Raw genomic sequence first — 6,897 nt, 5'->3', positions numbered from 1 at the left:
CCACCCCATTACCAGGGTCTGCTACTAGGAAGCATTTATAGAGGTTTATTTGGTAGTGCATAGACTGATAATGTGCTTTGAGTGTGATAAATTTGGAAAAAATGGAGGGTTTTCCCCTGAAATATAGAGTTCACTCTGTACCATGAAGCCCCAACTTCACTACCATATAAGAGGTCTCTCCATTGTTGCAAATGATCCCTTTGCTTGTTCCACTGCCAAGGAATTAAAAAAGTTGCTAAGGACTCCTGGAAAACAATGGAGTAGGGAGAAAACACCCCAGAATATAGAGCAAAAAGAGAAAAACAAGAGAGGTACAGCTAAGAGAAAGATGAAAGAGAGAAAATCAGAAAAGTGAGAAAAAAGCTTGTCAGTGAGAAACAGTGTATTCCAAACTCTGCACTGACTGGTTGTGTGACCTAGTATAAATCATTTAACCCTGAGTGTCAATTCATCTGTAAAGTGGGAAGATGAGAAAAAGAGAGGAGAAAATGAGATCAGAAGTCAACTAGCCTCTTCACTTGATAAGATCAATCATTCTTCTATGTAATTTGGAAATGCAATAAATGTCATCTCGCAGTTTATACTATTGTTGTATTTCTACACTGTATATTGTAAAACCTGAGTGAGGAGAAAAATTGCATAAGACCAGTAGTGTTACTTTAACCCTGACTCATAATATGTATATCTGCTATTTAGAAAAACTTGTAAAACTATTAACTAAGCTATTTTGGGCTACTATTTTAATGCTAAAACCTATAACTGTTAATTTATTACTGTATGTGGAAAAGAGGAAACTAACTGGATGCAAACTTGTCTGACTGTTTCTGCCCATTCTGAGCAGTCTCTCCTGCTTACAATTCATATAAATTTTCCTTATGTTGTAAAATTGTCAAATGCCCTAGTAACTATTTCCAGGCAAAGTCATTCAGCCTGAGAAAGGAATTTGTTTTAGTAAATGAACCTAACTTGCTAAGAAGTTGCAAAGATTAAAAAGAATTTCTATAAATTGGCTTTTATATTTTAGAAGGACGGTAAATGGAATTCCTTACATTACAAGATCTGATACATCTTTATTGCTTATTGCAGCCCCATGAGAATAGAAATAATTATAACTGGCTCTAAGCTGTAATCGGTGAAGCTTGTTGTTTAAGGTAAAAAGCACTTGGGACCATAACTAAATTTTTTTCTGAATTTGGGTATAGTTGTCTGCATTAAATCAGTGTCTGAGAGAACATGCCACTAGCTACTCAGAGGAATGTTCTATCAACAGGTAGAAGTCCACATTTTGTAAAGGCCAAAGGGATAATCTTAGCCTGTGTTTGGGATGGGATCCCTCCTGGCTCAGGTTACCTATGAGGTTCCTTTGAAAAGAAATGTTTCCCACCTATTCCTGAGTTTATCTATGATATGGAACAGATGCTGCCTGGTTGGATTTCTGTAACTGTACGTGAATTTACACAGAGCCAAGGATGTTCTCTCCTGGCACATTTGGAATGTCACATGTTCCTGCTTTTTCCTTCTATAACAGGTTTCTATGCTCGGAGCAAGTAATCAGTAAAACATATGAGCTTTTTCATGTTAGCTCACTGGAAAATCTATTATTATTTTTTATCTAGAATTAAAATATGTACAGAAAGTTATGCAAACTGCTTAAGATCACTTAAAAGTTTTCAATTAACTTTCTTCATAAAGGTTTAGAGATCATCAAGACTGTTTTGAAGAAGGAAAATACCTTTAGAAGAAAATTTTAAAATCTCTAGTGTGATTCTAAGAGACCCACTAAAACCTCCACTTGCAATACATGTTTATTGTTGAATTGATGTAACAAATTGTACAGCAGAAGAGAACTTGCTATTTTGATCCATTATTTAAGCAAGTGTTAATATTTGTAATTGAATGCATATGTGTAAAAATTCATTCCCCTTTTTGAAATTCTGTTCAGCACCCCACCTTCTGTTGTATTTTGTGTGAGGGATGCTGTTATGTATGACGGTTAATGATTTACTTCTAAAGTCCCCCCAAGCTCTCTGAAACATCCAGGATGCAGTCCAAGCAGTGTACCAGACCACTCCACTGTTAAGGTGACTGGAAGAAAAGCCTGGATCCACCCCTCACACATCAAGGCGTCAGCTCCTCCCTACCCACCAGCCCTGTGGGTAACAGAGCCAGCTGGTGACTTACAACTGAAGATTAAGAGACTGTCCTGAGGCTCCTGTTCCTGGCATTCCTGCCTTTGGCAAGTTCCAACCCCTATCATCCCATCTTGTACTCTTGGACTCTTACTAAGACAAGTGATGGGACTCTGCTAGCAAAGAATGTGACTCAGAGCCAGCCCACCCTTTTTCTTTGATCACTGTGCTCCAGATTCATGTTGTTTTCCTATACAGAAATGTATTCTGCGGGGGCCGATGGTGCTGCTTGTGGAGACGTGGGCAGAAAAGCAGCCTTTCGTCAACCCAGTCGTATGTCTGCCCTGAGGATGGGACTCCCCATTGTGGGGGACAAATATCACTGTGCCAATTGGGATTGTGTAACCATTGCTGACTGGGTCTCTGGTGGCAGCTGTGACCACCACATTTCATTTCATTGTAATACCCTTAAGTCATGTAAACCAGTTGTCATCAGGGTTTTGGATTGGGCCAAACAGGATTGGAAAACTGGGACATCTTGGGGAATCAGGTTTTATTTAATAAGAAGGGGCCTCACTCTTCCTCAACCCACTTCCTGGTGTCTATAGAACCCCAGATGACCTCCCTGTTCCACCCATTACCATCACCCCTGCAGACTCAGGCAGCACTTTGGTAGACCACAAGTTCCTCGGACCTGAACTTAACTTTTGACTGCTTGTATCCAAGAACACCTTATTGCTGGCAGCGCCCATTTTAGTCCTTATCTTAGTTGGCCTTGGTATGGCAGGATTGGCAGCAGTCAGCCCTAGTGCAAGAGAACAGTCCCCTGGATTCAATTGAGTCGGAGTTTCAACTATGAACAAGAGAAGGGGGAGTGAAGCACCCACCAGAAATTATACACCAAAGCCCACTAAACCTGCCAGAAGGGGCCCCTACCAGGGTCCCTGGAAATCACCTAATAGGCCACAATAGTGAAGGAACTTTTCATATGTGTTGCTAGAAACACACCCCAGATACAAGTCTGTTCTTGTTAGCCCAGATACAAGTCTGTTCTTTTTAGGTACCCAAGACTTTACTAGAAATGGCACCCCCCCCCTTGGAACCACATTTTATTGATTAGCAACACCTAGTTCTATAAAAATGCACCTTTCAGGAGCCTTAATGCTGTCGTCCCTATTGGGGAGGCAGTCACAGTTGTTAATAAACACTCCTATCAAATTATAATTGTATTTGCTGTCATGTCCATTTCATTTGTCCATTTCAAAGTAAAGGTGAAGGGCCGGAATCATGGTGGGCGTAGAAGAAAAGAAGAAGCTACCATCCATTCCAGAATCCCTTCTGAAAAAAAGAAAAGCTTTCGCAATACTGAAGGCCAAATGTTTGAAGAAGAAGATAGCTATAAAAAAGCTCCGTAAAATACGGAGAAAAGTTATCTATGAAAAAGCTAAAACCTACCATAAGGAGTACAGACAGATGTACAGAAGTGAAATCCGGCTGGCTAGAATGGCATGCAAAGCTGGCAACTACTACGTACCTGCTGAACCCAAGTTAGCTTTTGTGATCAGAATCAGGGGTATCAATAGTGTTAGCACAAAGGTCCAAAAAGTATTGCAGCTTCTCCTTCGCCAAATCTTCAATGGCACTTTTGTTAAGCTTAACAAGGCCTTGATTAATATGCTGAGGATTGTGGAACCATACATTGCATGGGGTTATCCAAACCTGGAGTCTGTGAATGACTTGATTTACAAATGTGGTTATGGCAAGATCAAGAAACAGAATTGCCCTGAGAGATAATGCCCTTATTGCAAAATCTCTAGGTATATATAGAATTATCTGCATGGAGGACTTGATCCATGAGATCTACACTGTTGGCAAGCACTTCAAAGCTGCCAACAACTTCCTATGACCCTTCAAATTATCTTCTCCACGAGGCGGAATGAAGAAAAAGACTACACATTTTGTGGAAGGTGGAGATGCTGGTAACAGGGAAGACCAGATCAACAGGCTTATTAGAAGAATGAACTAAAGGTCTCTATGCCATGATTATTTTTCTAATGGTCTGTTAATAAAAATGCCTGTGACAGAAAAAAAGTAAAGGTGAAAATGCAAATTTCTCAGGATTTCTTGGAAGTACTTGAATTCTAAGCAGTGTTGTGATAGAATTCCTTCAGCTCTCCACATTCTCAGTAGAGTCCTGAACATTTGCTTTTATTCCTTGAATGAAGTGCATTTTCATCTGCTTCCATTGACTGCAATGACAGAAAATATAAATAATTAGTTTAAACAAAAATGTTCCAAAGCAAAAGAGATGTAATGCATGCGTTTCAGAGATCTAGACAAGAGAAAACTGTATATAAAAGATCATCGATGTGCTCATTTTTTTCTGCTGATTTAAAGGAAAATATACCCTGTATACTCAGTATGCTGTACAATGTCTATCAAACTAAAAATGTAAATGTGAATTTCTCAGGAGTTCTTGGCAGTACATAAATTCTAAGCACTGTTGTGCATAGAGTTCCTTCAGCCCTCCACATTTCTCAGTAAAGTCCTGACCATTTGCTTTCTCTCCTTTAAGAAAGTGTGTTTTCCTCTGCTGCCATTGGCTTCAATGTCACAAAACCTAAATACTCCATTGGCCCAGAAGGCAGCATCCACACAGAGGCAGGCCAGGAAGTCAGCAGTGCACAGAGGCAGCCCAGGAGGAGGCCTGATCAACTCAAGGGGCAAATGATCCCACCATTCACAAGGGCCATTACCAGGCCCATCAACAAACAGCTGGGACTGAAAGAGCAAGGTAAGAAACAAATGCAGGGCCCCTGTCCGGGACAGCAAACACTCCATACCACTCCATAGCCCAGAAATAAAAAAAAGCACCTATGAGGACTTCAAAGGACCAGGATGGCAGAGTGAACCCCACCTGCTCCAACCCCCAACCCTAACCCTGAGAACATAGTAACTATTGCCCCAGGGCAAAACCCTAAACAGTAAAGGCTTGGGAACCCTAGAGGAAGGGTGTGGCTAGGGCTCTGCCTCAAAATGGGTAGAAAGCATACTACAAAGACTCTGGAGTCCTACTATCCTCAGAGGGAGGAACCAAACTCAGAGGGAGATAATGAGGACTCCACACCCACAGCTAAAACATCAACAGGGAATGGGTCCCAAGCACAGAAAGCTCTCCTAGATGAGCTCAAATGGAACTTTGAAAACCAAATGAGAGATAGAAGACAAAATGAATAACTCTTTTAAAATAAAAATTGCATAATTAGAAAAACATTATAATGAAGAAAACAGCTCTTTAAAAAGAAAACTTTATGATATGGAAAAGGAGCTCCAAAAACTAACTAAGGAAAATGATTTGCTAAAAACTAGAATCAACCAAATTGAAACAAATTACACTATGAGGAACCAAGAATCAGTCAAATAAAACAACAAGAATGAAAAATTAGAAAAAGTGGTAAAATATTTCAATGGAAAAATAACTGACCTGGAAAACAGATCCAGGAGAGAGAATCTGAGAATCATAGGCCTACCAGAAAATCATGATGAAAAAATGAGCCTGGACAACATTCTCCAAGAGCTCATTAAGGAAAATTTCCCTGAGATACAAGAACCTGAGGGTAAAATAGAAATCGAGAGAATCCACTGGACACCTCCTGAATGTAATCCCAAACTGAAAAGTACTAGAAATTTTGTGGCCAAACTCAAGAACTACCAGGTAAAAGAGAAAATACTCCAAGTGGCCAGAAAGAAAAAATTCAAATATCGAGGAACCACAGTGAGGATCGCACAGGATTTGGCAGCCTCTACACTGAAAGATCAGAAGCAATGGAATACAATTTTCTGGAAGGCAAATAGCTCGGGTTACAACCAAGGATCACCTACCCAGCGAGACTGAACATATTCTTCCAGGCAAAGAGATGGTCATTCAACGATATAACAGATTTCCAGTCCTTCCTGATGAAAAAGCCAGAGCTCAATGGAAAATTCAACCTCTAATTATGAGATGCAAGAGTGACATAGAAAGGTAAACAAGGAACACACACACCCTGTTATTTAATAAGAGCAAACTGTTTATAGACAAGCAGAGGATATGAATATAAAATACACAAAATAATGATTAAAAATCTCATTAAGGGCTACAAAGGGACTGCAATTGAAGAAGAGGAATGAATGAAGTGGAAAAGGGTAAATTATGCCACACAAAGAGGCATCAAAACAATATAGCAGAGGAAAAGAAGGGAGGGAGATGAGTATTATATGAGATTTTCCCTCATTGGTCCTGGTTCAAGGAGGGAATAACAACCAGTTAAGTATAAGACTCTATGAAGAAGAGATGCAAAATGTATCTTATTAGAAGGAAAGACGGGAGGGTGAGGAGCTTCTCATGAGATTTGTTCCTGTCACTCTTGGTGCAAAGAAGAAATAACATACTTCATTAAGTATAAAAATATCCTACAGTCAGTAGGAGGGGAAAAGGGTTATGAAAAGGGGGGGGATGGTTAGTAGGGAGGTAAGAAGGGGGAAGGGAAGGAAAAGTTAGGGAGGTTTATAAGGGAATACTGAAGGAGGCTGTGGTCAAAAGGAAAACTATTAAGGAGGGGAAGGGAGTAGGGGAGAAAAAATATAAGCATTAACAGAGTATGGGATAGGATGGAGGCAAAGAAACAGATAATAATCATAACTGTAAATGTGAATGGAATGAAGTCTCCCATAAAACGGAGGCATATTGCAGAATGGATTAAAAATCATAATCCTACAATATGCTGTT

The 6,897-nt window shown here is 39.9% G+C and overlaps 1 pseudogene; it reads left to right on the top strand.

Moving 5' to 3' along the window:
• Nucleotides 1-3,412: 3,412 nt before the first annotated feature.
• Nucleotides 3,413-4,235, top strand: LOC138167249 (large ribosomal subunit protein uL30-like; annotated as a pseudogene).
• The last annotated feature ends 2,662 nt before the right edge of the window (nucleotides 4,236-6,897 follow it).

The sequence above is a fragment of the Petaurus breviceps genome, unplaced genomic scaffold, assembly GCF_028583685.1.
Source record: "Petaurus breviceps papuanus isolate PSGF00001 unplaced genomic scaffold, PetGlider_PUasm1.0 229, whole genome shotgun sequence".
Taxonomy (NCBI): Eukaryota; Metazoa; Chordata; class Mammalia; order Diprotodontia; family Petauridae; genus Petaurus; species Petaurus breviceps.
The sequence above is the reverse complement of the archived record's forward strand: the minus strand, read 5'-3'. Positions and strand labels throughout refer to the sequence as shown.